The sequence below is a fragment of the Nicotiana sylvestris genome, chromosome 4 (genome assembly GCF_000393655.2).
Source record: "Nicotiana sylvestris chromosome 4, ASM39365v2, whole genome shotgun sequence".
In the NCBI taxonomy this organism is placed as follows: Eukaryota; Viridiplantae; Streptophyta; class Magnoliopsida; order Solanales; family Solanaceae; genus Nicotiana; species Nicotiana sylvestris.
In genome coordinates, this window is record NC_091060.1 from 113,743,924 (window position 1) to 113,759,624 (window position 15,701).

Here is a 15,701-nt window from a genome sequence, read left to right on the forward strand (position 1 = left end):
CCGAAGCACACCCGAGGCCCCCGGGACCGCGTCTAATCACACTGACTAGCCCCATAACATAACACAAACTTATTCTAGACCTCAAATTACATCAAACAACGTCCAAACCATCAAATTTTGAACACAAGTCACATTCGACATTACGGACCTACTCCTACTTTTGGAATCGGAATCTGACCCCGATATCAAAAAGTCCACTCCCGGTCAAATTTCTCAAAACCTTCAAATTTTCAACTTTCGCCAAATCACCCCAAAATGATCTACGGACTTCTAAATCCACATCCGGATGCGCTCCCAATACCAGAATTAGCATACAGAGCTATTCCCAAATTCAGAATCTCAAACGGACATCGATAACATTGAAATGCACTTCAACCCAACTTTATGAAATCCTTCCAAAATGCCAACTTTTCACAATATGAGCCGAAATATTTTCGAATCATCCAAACCGATCCGGACATACGCGCAATTCCAAAATCATCATACGTACATGTTGGAACCTTCAAATCCCGATTCCGAGGTCTTTTACCCAAAAGTCAAACATTAGTCAATTCCTCCAACTTTAAGCTTCCGGAATTAGAATTTTCTTCCTAAATCAACTCTGAACTTCCCGAAATTCAATTCTAACCACACGTACAAGTCATAATACCTGAAATGAATCTACTCATGGCCTCAAACCACCGAACGACGTGCTTGAGCTCAAAATGACCGGTCGGGTCGTTATAGGGTGGCGCACCATGCGCCGCAGTAGTGGAAAAGTTCAAAGGCTTGTAGGAATTTTACACTAGCATCTCGCACCCCGCGACACATGGCGCGGAGCGGTACTGCATTTTCTCATAGTAACCTTTTTTTCTCACTTTTGACATCAAGACTTGATTCTCAACCCCCCGAACGTGATCACCGATTAATTTTTAGGTTTCTACTAAGACTTTAAAGCTCTAAATCATCCATTTTAGCTCCAAACTTGTTTTTTCACTCGAAATCATATCATATCACACGTAATAAGTAAAAAGTATTAAAAATTAGGCTGAAATACATTTACAGTATTGTAACCGTACGGCTTCATCGGAAAGGTGCCTTTTCACTGTAGACGGTTTAGCTTTTGCTATTTAATTATTGAGATTAAACAGTTTATGTAGGAGAAATGTCCCAAAAAAATGAGGTAAAAGATAAATGTGTTATGAATAGTTTGTACATTGGATACTACTTTGGATACTACATTGGATACTACATTGGATGCTACATTGGATGCCCATGTTGTGAATAACTTAAAGATTAAATTTCCTATTTTATGTCCATCCATCTTTACTTTTTATGCCTATAAAAGGCCATGTAATTGCAATGAAAAATTACACCAAAGTGAAAGAAGAAAACACTTCTCCATTCTCTCTATCTCTTCTTGTTTACATTTTACTGCATTGCTTTTATTTTATAACACGTTATCAGCACGAAGCTCTAATTTTATTCTTAACTCCCGCTAAGTTGAGCCATATTTTATTAAGTTTTCACTATGTCAAATTTATCAAAACTTGAATTTGTGGCACTTGACATCACCGGGAGGAACTATTTATCATGGGTTCTTGATGCTGAAATTCACCTTGACGCTAAAGGTCTTGGAAATACTATTATACAAGGAAATGAAGCATCAAATCAGGATAAAGCGAAGGCCATGATTTTCCTTCGTCATCATCTACATGAAGGGTTAAAAACTGAATATTTAACCGTAAAAGATCCACTTGAATTATGGATTAATTTGAAGGATCGATATGACCACCTAAAACTTACGGTATTACCGAAAGCTCGGTATGAGTGGATACATTTAAGGTTGCAAGACTTTAAAACCGTAAGTGAGTATAATTCTGCTATCTTTAAAGTAAGTTCTCTATTAAAATTATGTGGAGACACTATCATAGATGAGGACTTATTGGAAAAAATATTTTCTACTTTTCACGCTTCAAATGTGGTGCTACAACAACAATACCGTGAAAAAGGTTTTAAGAAATATTCTGAGTTAATCATATGCCTACTTGTGGCTGAGCAGAATAATACTGTATTAATGAAAAATCATGAAGCCCGTCCCACTGGGTCAGCTCCATTTCCGGAAGTGAATGCTGTAGCAACATGTGATAAGTTTGAAAGAAAACAAAATAATTACCGTGGTCGTGGACATGGTCGTAAACGTGGACATGGCAGGGGGAAAAACAATTATCGTCATTATGGTGGAAATAAATTGGAGAACAATAAGGGTTCTCAAATTAATCATTCAAAAGGTAAAGCTAGTATGTGTTACCGATGTGGTATGAGAGGTCATTGGGCACGCATTTGTCGTACGCCAGAACATTTTGTCAAACTTTATCAAGCCTCCCTCAAGAAAAAAGAAAATAATGTGGAGGCATACTTGACCTTTCAAAATAATGATGATGAAGCAGGTCCCTCAAATAAATATGATTCTAAGGCACATCTTGCATATAAAGATGATGATTTTGAAGGCCTAACAAATATTACTCATTTAGAAGTTGGGGACTTCTTTGAGGATATTGACTGAAGAACTAATCATCTTACTGGGGAATGAAGCTATAAAAGTTGTTATGTTTATGTTTGCAACTAGTTTATTTTTCTTGAGTGTATTTTCCTAATGCATCATGTGTTGCTAGTTTCTACATTTCTAATGTATTTCTTAATGTTTTTTTCCTGCTTGTCTTTCATATTTCTTATGATGTATTATTTGTCTTTTTTATGAAGAATATGAAAATTCCCCAGTCTTCAGTTGGACTCAAGATTAATAAAGATGATATATGTCTTCTGGATAGTGCTACAACACACACTATTTTAAAAGATAAGAGATATTTCTCTTATTTGGTAATGAAAGAAGCGAATGTTAATACAATATCCGGTAGTACAAGATTAATTGAAGGTTCTGGAAGAGCCAATTTATTACTACCAGGAGGAACAAATTTGGCTATTGATGAAGCACTATATTGTAGTAAATCTCAAAGAAACTTATTAAGTTTCAAAGATATTCGCCAAAATGGCTATCATATTGAGACTACAAATGATGAAAAGATTGAATATCTTTATATTACTACAATAATGTCCGGTAAGAAATATGTGCTTGAAATGTTACCTGCTCTTTCCTCCGGCTTATACTACACAAGTATTAGCAGGATTGAAACACATGCCGTAGTAAACGAGAAGTTTACTAATCAAGATAATTTTATTATTTGGCATGACCGGTTGGGCCATCCTGGTTCTAATATGATGCGTAAAATAATTGAGAATTCACATGGACATGCAATGAAGAATCAGAAGATTCTTCAATTTAAGGAATTCTCTTGTGCTGCGTGTTCTCAAGGAAAATTAATTATTAGACCATCAACTATTAAAGTTAGGATGGAATCCCCTGCATTTCTGGAACGTATACAGGGTGATATATGTGGGCCCATTCACCCTCCATGTGGACCATTCAAATATTATATGGTTTTGGTAGATGCATCTACAAGATGGTCACATGTGTGCTTACTATCAACTCGCAATATGGCATTTGCGAGATTGTTGGCTCAAATAATAAAGCTAAGAGCACAATTTCCAGATTATGCAATTAAGACAATTCGTCTTGATAATGCCAGTGAGTTTACATCCCAAGCCTTTAATGATTATTGTATTTCAACTGGTATAACAATTGAGCATCCGGTTGCTCATGTTCATACACAAAATGGTCTAGCAGAAACATTGATCAAACGCCTCCAATTAATTGCTAGACCAATGCTTATGAGAACAAAACTTCCCATTTCAGTATGGGGTCATGCTATTTTGCACGCAACAACACTTGTGCGGATAAGGCCCACAAGTTATCATAAAGTCTCCCCATTGCAATTGGCTTTTGGTCAGGAGCCAAATATTTCCTATCTTAGGATCTTTGTTTGTGCGATATATGTTCTAATTGCTCCACCACAACGCACAAAGATGGGTCCTCAAAGAAGGTTGGGGATATATGTTGGATATGAATCTTCTTCTATTATAAAATATCTAGAGTCGATGACTGGAGATTTATTTACGGCATGATTTTCTGATTGCCATTTTAATGAATCAGTATATTCAAATTAGGGGGAGAAAATAAGCAGCTGAAAAAGAAGATAGATTGGAATGCGTTATCACTGTCTCATTTAGATCTTCGAACAAATCAATGTGAACAAGAGGTTCAAAAGATTATTCATTTACAAAATATTGCAAATCAATTGCCAGATGCATTCACTAACCTATCAAGGGTGACTAAGTCACATATTCCAACTGCTAATGCTTCAATTCAAGTTGATATCCCGACAGAACAATTAATTAAAGCAAATGAGTCTAAGCCATGCTTGAAACGTGGTAGACCAATTGGTTCTAAAGATAAAAATCCTCGAAGAAGAAAAGGAGCAAGTGATCAAAGTGAACATAACACAGAGGTAGTGGCTCAAGAAGAGCCCCAAGAAGTAACAAATGATATGACCTTAGGGGAGGTCCAGGTACCTAAAAATAATGAAACTGAAGAGATATCAATAAGTTACGTCTCAACCGGGAAAAGATGGAACCGAAATAATATTGTTATCGGTAATATTTTTGCTTATAATGTTGCTGTTGAAATAATGCAAGAAGATGAGGATCTTGAACCAAAATCTGTCAATGAATGTAGACAGAGAAATGATTGGCCAAAATGGAAAGACGCTATCCAGGCAGAGTTAACTTCACTTGGAAAACGTGAAGTCTTCGGACCCATAGTTCGAACACCTGAAGGCATAAAGCCAGTAGGGTATAAATGGGTTTTTGTGCGAAAACGAAATGATAAAAATGAAGTCGTTAGATATAAAGCACGACTTGTGGCACAAGGGTTTTCCCAAAGGCCTGGAATTGATTATATGGAGACATATTCTCCTGTAGTGGATGCTATCACCTTCAGGTATCTCATAAATATGGCAGTACAAGAAAAACTTGATATGCATCTAATGGATGTTGTTACAGCCTATTTGTATGGATCATTAGACAACGAAATTTTTATGAAAGTATTTAAAGTGCCAGAAGCATATAAAAATTTTCAAGAAACTTGTTCAATAAAGCTTCATAAATCTTTATACGGATTGAAACAATCAGGACGTACGTGGTACAATCGTCTGAGTGAATACCTGTTGAAAGAAGGGTACAAGAATGATCCAATTTGTCCCCGTGTCTTTATAAAAAGGTCTGGATCTGAATTTGTTATAATCGTCGTGTATGTTGATGATTTAAATATCATTGGAACTCCTGGGGAGCTTCCAAAAACAGTAGACTGTTTGAAGAAAGAATTTGAAATGAAAGATCTTGGAAAGACAAAATTTTGTCTTGGTCTACAAATTGAGTATATGAAAGATGGAATATTTGTCCATCAATCGACATACACCGAAAAGATTTTAAAGCGATTCTATATGGATAAAGCACATCCATTGAGTACCCCGATGGTTGTGAGATCACTTGATATAAAGAAAGATCCATTCCGACCTCATGAAAATGATGAAGAGCTTCTTGGTGCCGAAGTACCATATCTTAGTGCAATTGGGGCATTAATGTATCTTGCCAATAATTCCCGACCAGATATAGCTTTCTCAGTAAGCTTATTGGCAAGATTTAGTACTTCGCCAACACAAAGACACTGGAATGGTATTAAACATATATTCAGATACCTCCAAGGTACCATTGATATGGGTTTATTTTATTCAAATGAATCCAAGCCATCATTGATTGGTTATGCAGATGCAGGATATTTGTCTGATCCACACAAAGGTCGATCTCAGACAGGCTATTTATTTACAAGTGGAGGTACAGCCATATCATGGCGTTCGACAAAACAAACTATGGTTGCTACTTCTTCAAATCATGCAGAGATAATAGCCATTCACGAAGCAAGTCGAGAATGCGTTTGGTTAAGATCTATAACTCAACACATTCAGCAAACATGTGGTCTTTCTTCGAAAGAGAATATTCCAACAATATTGTATGAAGACAATGCTGCATGCATAGCTCAATTGAAAGGAGGATATATCAAAGGAGATAGAACAAAACACATTTCACCGAAATTCTTTTTCACTCATGATCTTCAGAAGAATGGTGAAATAGATGTACAACAAGTTCGTTCAAGTGATAATTTGGCTGATCTGTTCACTAAGGCATTACCAACCTCAATATTTGAAAAGCTGATATATAAGATTGGAATGCGTCGTCTTCGAGACATTAAGTGATTTTTCATCAGGGGGAGTAACTACACGCTGCACTCTTTTCCTTAACCAAGGTTTTGTCCCACTGGGTTTTCCTGGTAAGGTTTTTAATGAGGCAACAAGCAATGCATATTATAAATAACTATGTACATCCCAATATATTTTTTTTGTAAGTTTTTAATGAGGCACATTATCTTACATGGACATCCAAGGGGAAGTGTTATGAATAGTTTGTACATTGGATACTACTTTGAATACTATATTGGATACTACATTGGATGCTACATTGGATGCCCATGTTGTGAATAACTTAAAGATTAAATTTCCTATTTTATGTCCATCATCTTTACTTTTTATGCCTATAAAAGGCTATGTAATTGCAATGAAAAATTACACCAAAGTGAAAGAAGAAAACACTTCTTCATTCTCTCTATCTCTTCTTGTTTACATTTTACTGCATTGCTTTTATTTTATAACAAAATGAAATTTTTTGCTTTTGAAAGGTGCCCCGTCACCTTCCTTAGTCATTAAATTATATATATATATATATATATATATATATATATATATATATATATGTGATTCGACGTAATTCATGAAATCATACATGCATACAGGGATACGGTGTTATGTCGAAAAAGAGACAAATCCAAAAATATAAAAAATAACGAACATCAAATTTAATGTGGAAGGGATGTAACATACTAGCATTATAGTGAAAGATTCATTTGATGCCATAACATTTGAGGCGGAGCATAAATTTATGTGTAAAAATTCATTAGAACCCATTATTTTTAAAATATAATGAGTCCAAACTAAGAACCTTAAATATTTAACACATAAAGTTTGAATTTTAAATCTGCCTCTATGTGCATAGTCCCATATTTCATGCTGCTAAATCTGGTGAGTGCACTGCGGTTGAGGGAGCAGGAAATTTCTGGTTCTTAGAGAGGCAGGAATGCACCAAACAAATAATGAGCAACCAAATTAAAAGATTTTCTTTTGTAAGTTTAGATAGAATTTGCGAATGAGTGCATTTAAATCCGACACAGTTCCAGATCAGCCAGCTAGTGGAGAAACTGGCTAGTTTATTTTACATTAATAAAAATAGTGATATAGTCAGCGCTTCACGCGGCCCTAAAAGACGTCGATAAAATTTGAAAAATAAAGTACTTTTTAAAATTTGTTGAAATAAAAAAATCCTAATTTTTCATACATAACTAAAAGTAGATCTCTACAAAAACTAATTAAGTAACCTAAACATACCAATTTTTTACTTCAATCCAGAGGTATTTTTAATTTTCGAAACTAAATTTTCAAAAACTAAACCAAAGTAAAAAAAAAAAAACATATTGTACTACCTATAGTTTATAATTTGTATTAAACAAAAAAGTAAGAATAGAAGTGAAATAGCCACGATGGCCTAACAGCAAAGGCCTAAAGCGAAGTCCGGAAAGTATTCATGTATATGAAAAGCAGGTTTTCACTCATTGGTATTGCACATGTTTTAGTCACAATTTCCTCCAACTTCTCCATGTAACATCTACTGGTCTCTTACTTATTTGAATTACTCATTTATTTGTTCTTTCAATTTAAGTTACACATTCAACTTCAATAAAAAGACTATCAAGATCTAAAAAGTAACAGAGAAAGAAAGTATTACACTTACTTTGCTAGTCGAGCGAGATTATTTACTCATGTATTATCTTAGAATTCAATCCATATATAAAATTTCAAAGCTAGATTTAATGGCAACCTCAAAATTTTTCACAGACAAAATGAGCATCTCAAAATGCTTAAGAACGATACATTTGCCATAGCTTGAAAAAATATGCACCGTTCTAGAAAGTCAAAAGTAAAAATGCAAAATAAACATAGAATATATCATAAAGAAGTTACCAACATACCAACTTTGAACCCGTCAGGCTTCAAACACTTCAATAGGTTTCTATAGTTCATGCAATGAGCAAGTAAATATTCTCTGATTGAATTGTAAGTCCCAAAAATATCTGCACAACATAAATCATCACATATAAGTCCTGCCTAATTTGAATTAAAAAATTAAACCGTAAAGCATTGGTTATAGAAGCCTTCCAAAATTTGAAATATGATACGGGAGTTCGATCGTATCACTTTGTTTCTTCTATTTTTTATCTTAGCATGAAAATATTTCCTCTGAAATGATAAAAAGCCTAAAGTGTGTGTATATATATACATATATGCATGCCCGCGGGAATAAAATAAGATCAAACTAAAATATACACAGTCTACTTTCAAATAGTAGTATAGTATGGAGCGTCACTATGAGGCTTGAAGACAAAGAAATTGAAAAAGTAAAAACCTCCAATTATTAATTGGAATCCACATTTATACAAGGCTGTGGTTCAAAATTTTAAGATGCCAACGTTGGTAACCAATTTTAAAAGGAAAGATTGGTTACAAAATTGAGAAGATAAGATGCAAAAAAAAAAAAAAAAAAAAAAGATAAAACAAAAGATCGAACGCCGCAGTTTTGCCTTTGCCGCCATCACCTCTGCCACCTTCATGGCCGCAACACCACCTTTTTTGGTTAAAATCACTTTTGTTTTGTCATGTTGAGACCTCTTCTCCTCTGTATCCTTCAGATATGAATGTACTCGTGGATCTATTTAAATTTAAAAATTTATATAATTTCAGAAATATAAAAATCTCTGTAAGTGCCTTATGAGAAACCTGCATTCGGTTGCATGTTGATTTATTGTCACCTGACTTCTACAGTTGGGAGTTTTAGGATACAGTGTATGCACATGTACTTAACCTTACTTCTTGGTAATGTTTGGCAATGCTGGATATGACACAGATACCCCATGTTACAACCCATATCTGCATGTGTTAGTTCATGCCATATATTAGTTAACATAAATCCAAGAAGGAATTATCTTTGAGATGATAAGAAGTCAATCCTATTGGTCTTAAGTGATACAAGAGTGTATAAGGGTGATTAACCAGTATTAGAAGTTAAACGAATCAAGGATGTTGTAACTCGTATTTTCAGGTAATCTAGCGGTGCTTAATACACTCAAGAGGTCATTTATTAAGGTATTTTAATCATATAATATCCGTATCATAAGTCTTGAAGTCAAACGAGTTATGAAACAAAAGTCGACAAAAGTTGTCGCAACTTAGGTTCATAATTTTACTTAAACATTAGGTCAAATGTTTCTAATCTTTTCTCATAATTTACAAGGAATTACGGGGTGATCTACCAACCAAATTAAAGATCTATGAGTCTAGTTTCCAACGCATTAAACCGTTCATCGATACGATCTCGGAGTAGAGAGATATTCGCATTTTCGCGAGACTGCGCCAAGCACCTCTCTATGGGGCCCACTAAGTCGGTTTAAGATATTTGGACCTATATAGGATGAATCCAACCCGTTTTAAGTCATTTCTTTTCACTATTTTCAGACCTTAGAACCCTAGGAACATCCTCTCAAGGTTCTCTCAAGATTCAAGACCCAAAAAAGGGGCAAACAACACAAATCAAGTGTCGGGAATTCCGTGGCGCTAGTAAGTCTCTTGTTCTTCTTGTTGTTGCTCATTTTTGTGTTGTTCCAGCTCGTGTGGGAGGTTGTTTTAAAGGGTTTATGTTCTGTAAATACTCCCTCATGTTCTTAATATCAATCCTAGGTGATTTCAAGCCTTCTAAAGTGATTCTAGTGCCGAAAAACACTAATTGATCGCTAGTTTCGCTTTTTTGTTGTTGTGGCAGCATTGGAGGGATATTTCATGGAAATTTAAGGTCAAATTGGAGTTGTTCTTTCTGTATAAAGGTAAGTAACCTCTTACTCTATATGTATTTAAGATTATCCAAGTTGCGGCTAAGCCATTGAAGCTAGAACTTGTGAGATATATATCGAAAGGCTTGGTAGTAATGTTATTGTTTTGTGGACTGTTTTGCGTTGTTGTTGGGCTGCGTATTTTACTACTATCTTGTGGAGTTTTGGAGGAGGAAGGGTGTGGAGAAACACCATATATATGTAGGGTTATGGGCTGATAGTTATTCGTAACATTTCCAGGTTGTTTGACACGACTACGGTGGTCGTCGTATGTATGGAGTGATTAGGCTATGTGTGGACTATTTTGGGAGGCTCAATATGTTTATTATTGATGTTGTTTGGGCTGTTTGGTGACTGTTTTGAATGGTGTGAGGTCATATATATAGGGGAGGTGCTGTCCGTTTCATCGTAAAATAGGTTGTGGTCGATACATAATAGTTATGACGCTTAAATGATAACGATAGTATCGTTTCTCTTATTGTAGACTAAGGAGTTTTGACAATTGCATAGCTTGAGATTGGGGCAGTATATACAAGGTATGTGAGGCTATCCCTTTCCTTCTTTTGCACGACTCCGATTGTACATAATGTAATGAACGAGCTTCCAAGATACTCTACTCTTAGAAGCTAGCAGTACTTACATTGTTTTCCCTCTTATGGAACGATTGATGTTAATGTTGCTTCTCTTATTCTTATGTTATCAATGTTGTTGGTACTTCCTGATTCTTATAAGGTTCATAGTGAAGAGTTAGTCCTAATAACGTGTACAGAGGATACCGACCTTACGTCACTCCGAAAGGTTTAGAATGTGATTCCATGAGTCGAGCATGCATTATATATATGTATCTATTTTACTCTACCGAGCCACGCTATAGTTGGCCGGGTACGGCACCTATTGTGCAACCACTGATCAGTTGGGTTTTACCGAGCTCCACGTGGCCGGGTACGATTCTACCGAGCCTATTATGGCCGGGTACGATATGATGATGATGATGCCCACAGAGGCGAATGCTTTAAAGGTTTATGTATTTATACATATGTATCATGCATTTCATGTAAGTAGCCCTCAGAGGTACTAAGATGTTACAGGTTGTATATTCTCTATCCTTGCTTACATTACTGAACGCATTTATGGTTCCTTGCCTTACATACTCAGTACTTTATTCGTACTGACGTCCTTTTATTTGTGGACGCTGCATGTCGTGCTGCAGGTCCTGATAGACAGGCAGGTGTAGCTCCCCCACCACAGTAGACTGTCCAGTTCAGCGGTGATTGGCGAGATCCCTTCTCCGGACTTGCCTTGGTCTTGGTATGCAATTTTTGTTATAGACATTATGGGTATGTCGGGGCCATGTTCCGGCTATGTTGCAACACTTATGTTCTGTTAGAGGCTCATAGACAGGTGTCGTCTCATGTATAGTTTGGTATGCCTTGTCGGCTAGTTTTTGTTGTATAGTCTTTCATAGTAGCGAGGTAGCTCATATCTTATACGTAGTTTCTTGATTGTCTGGTCATCCCCTGCTATGTATGTTCATGCCGTCATATTTTATTGCTGGTTGTCCATGATCTAGGTCTACCATTTATATTGATCTCGTCAGCCTTAAAAGATAATAATGAAGGTTAGATGAAATGTACGTTGGTGCTCGGCAAGTGTGGTCGGGTGCTAGTCATGGCCCTTCAGTTTGGGTCGTGACAAACTTGGTATCAGAGCAAGTCTGTCCTAGGGGTTGTCTATGAGCCGTGTCTAGTAGAGTCTTGATTATGGATGTGTAGCGCGCCACATTTATAATCAGGAGGCTACATGACATCTAGGGTTGTTACCTTCTTCCTGAATCTAGATCGTGCGTAGAGTTGAGTCGTAAGTGTTCGTCTCTAATATTCACCTTGTTTTTTTCAGTGATGCCTTCGACTAGGAAGCAAACGATTAGTAGACGGCTTGATACAGCAGCAGGAGAGGGTACCAGTCAGGTGCCCCAAGTCAGAGCAGGACAAAGTGAGGCTCAAAGTGAGATGCCCTCTCATACCTCATCTACTCCATCTCCTCCAGAGGATATTAGAAGGCACCCAGCGCCTCCAGTTCCTCCGTCTGGCACTCCAGACCAGGATATGCGGAGTGCTTTGCAGTTATTGACTAGCTTGGTAGCTGCTCAGGCTCAGAGGCAGAATACAGGTGCTGCTGAGAAATCAGTTAGTACAAGAGTTCGTGATTTTATTAATTTAGACCCTCCAGTGTTTACCGGATCAGACCCCAAGGAGGACCCACAAACTTTTATTGACCAGGTTCATCGTACACTTCGGGTTATGCATGTTAGTGATACAGAGGCAGTAGAGTTGGCTTCTTATCGGCTACGGGATTTAGCGGTTCTCTGGTATGATAGTTGGGAGAGATCCAGGGGTCCGAACCCTCCTCCAACTGTGTGGAAGGAATTTTCTGAGGCCTTTCTTCGTCACTACTTGCCAGTTGAGATACGACGAGCTAGAGCTGATAAGTTCTTGAACCTTAGACAAGGTAATATGAGTGTGCGAGAGTACAGTATGCAGTTTGATTCTTTGGCAAGGTATGCTCCCCATATGGTGGCCGAGATGAGTGATAGGGTGCATATGTTCATGAATGGGTTTGGACCACATCTAATAAATGAGTGTACGACAGCCTCCTTGGTGGAGGGCATGGATATTTCCCGTATTCAAGCTTATGCCCAGACCCTAGAGGATCGTAAGCGCCAACAGAGGGCAGTTAGGGAGCAGGATAGAGGCCAGCATAAGAGGGCGAGATTTGCAGGGTATTCTAATGACTTCAGAGGCCGCATCAGGCCACAGTTTTCGAGGAGTTCGGCGCCACCTGTAGCTAGTGCTCCTCCACAGTTTCAGAGGCCTCGATATGATCGATCCTATTCTGGTCCAGGTCAGAGTTCACGGGCATCTGGCTCGCAACATCACAGGGATACTAGTCAGATGAGACCCCCAACACCACATTGTGATCAGTGCGGCAAGGCCCACTTTGGACTGTGTCATCGAGGTTCTGATGCATGCTATTCGTGCGGGCAGCCTGGCCATATGATGCGGGATTGTCCTAATAGAGGAGGTGATGGTATGGCTCAGTCGACTGGATCTGTGTCTGGTTCTTCCTCATCAGTTCGACCTCCAGCACGGGATTTTCAGCAGTCGACAGGTCGTGGTAGGGGTAGAGGTGCAATGCCGAGTTCGAGTGGTGCTCAAAATCGAACCTATGCTCTAGTAGGTCGACAGGATCTCGAGTCGTCTCCAGATGTTGTTACAGGTATTATATCTGTGTTTTCTTATGATGTATATGCGCTGATTGATCCGGGATCTACATTATCATATGTTACACCCTTTGTGGCTAATAAGTTTGGCATTGAACCTGAATTGATAAGTAAACCCCTCGCGGTATCTACTCCGATAGGAGATTCTGTGATTGCTAGAAGGGTATATAGAGGTTGCACTGTGATGATTTGTAGTCGTCAAACCTCGGCAAATTTATTTGAGTTAGAAATGGTTGATTTTGATGTGATAATGGGAATGGACTGGTTGGCCTCATGCTATGCAAATGTTGACTGTCGTACGAAGATGGTTAGGTTCCAATTTCCGGGTGAACCCGTCATTGAATGGAAAGGGAACATTGCTACACCGAAAGGTAGGTTTATTTCCTATCTTAAGGCAAGGAAAATGATCTCAAAAGGTTACATTTATCATCTCGTTCGCGTTAGGGATGCGGAGGCGAAACCGCCTACTTTACAATCAATCCCTGTGGTCAACGAATTCCCAGATGTTTTCCCAGATGAACTCCCAGGCCTTCCTCCTGAAAGGGAGATTGAGTTTAGCATTGATGTGTTGCCTGACACTCAACCGATCTCTATTCCTCCATACAGAATGGCCCCGGCAGAGTTGCGAGAGTTGAAGGTGCAGTTGAAGGACTTGCTGGATAAGGGCTTTATTAGGCCTAGCACTTCACCTTGGGGTGCACCAGTCCTATTCGTGCGGAAGAAAGATGGGTCGTTACGGATGTGTATCGACTATCGACAGTTGAATAAGTCTACTATAAAGAACAAGTATCCACTTCCAAGAATTGATGACCTGTTTGACCAACTCCAGGGTGCCAAGTATTTCTCTAAGATTGATTTACGTTCAGGGTATCATCAGGTGAGGGTTAGGGAGAAGGATATTCCAAAGACGGCCTTCCGGACAAGATATGGGCACTTTGAGTTCTTGGTGATGTCGTTCGGGCTAACAAATGCCCCAGCAGCTTTTATGGATCTCATGAATACTATATTCAGGCCCTATCTTGATGTGTTCGTGATTGTATTCATTGATGACATTCTAGTGTATTCTCGTTCGGAGGCGGAACATGCGGGCCACTTGCGGATAGTATTACAGACGCTTCAGGATCGTAAGTTATATGCTAAGCTCTCCAAATGTGAATTCTGGCTGAACTCAGTAGCATTCCTTGGCCATGTGATATCTGATGAGGGTATTAGTGTCGACACTCAGAAGATCGATGCAGTAAAGAATTGGCCGAGACCTACAACACCATCAGAAGTCCGCAGCTTCCTAGGGCTAGCAGGATATTATAGGCGGTTTGTAGAAGGATTTTCCTCTATATCATCACCATTGACTAAGTTAACACAAAAAGCTACCAAATTCCAGTGGTCTGACACTTGTGAACATAGTTTTCAGGAGCTGAAGAATCGATTGACATCTGCACCAGTGCTCACTCTTCCTGAAGGAACAGAAGGTTATGTGGTATATTGTGATGCCTCAGGTATAGGTTTGGGGTGCGTATTGATGCAACGTGGGAATGTGATTGCTTATGCATCAAGACAATTGAAGAAGCATGAAAAGAATTATCCAACCCATGATTTGGAATTGGCTGCAGTAATATATGCTTTGAAGATATGGTGGCACTACTTATACGGCGTCCATGTTGACATCTACACAGATCACAAGAGTTTACAATACATCTTCAAGCAGAAAGAGTTGAATTTGAGGCAGCGTAGGTGGCTTGAATTATTGAAAGACTACGACGTCGAGATATTGTATCATCCCGGTAAAGCCAATGTTGTGGCAGACGCTCTCAGCCGTAAATCAATGGGAAGCTTAGTACATATTGAGGCAGGTAGATGGGGGTTGATTAAAGAGCTTCATCAGCTAGCCAATATGAGAATCAGATTGTTAGACTCTGATGACGGAGGTGTTACTGTACAGAATACATCAGAATCATCTTTGGTAGCCGAGGTAAAAGCACGACAATATGAAGATCCTATCTTAGTACGATTAAGAGAAAGCATTCAACAGTGTAAAAGTATGGCTTTTGGGATCGGAAAAGATGGGGCACTGAGATACCAGAGCCGATTGTGTGTGCCTAATGTGGCAGGGTTGCGAGAGAAGATTATGAATGAGATTCATCAATCCCGATATTCCATCCATCCCGGCTCGACAAAGATGTATCATGATGTCAAGGAGCAGTATTGGTGGGATAATATGAAGAAGTCTATTGCAGAATTTGTAGCCCAGTGTCCCAATTGTCAACAAGTAAAGATAGAACATCAGAAACCCGGTGGATTGCTTCAAAATATAGAGATTCCGACCTGGAAGTGGGAGGTGATTAATATGGACTTCATTATTGGATTACCTCGCTCTTATCA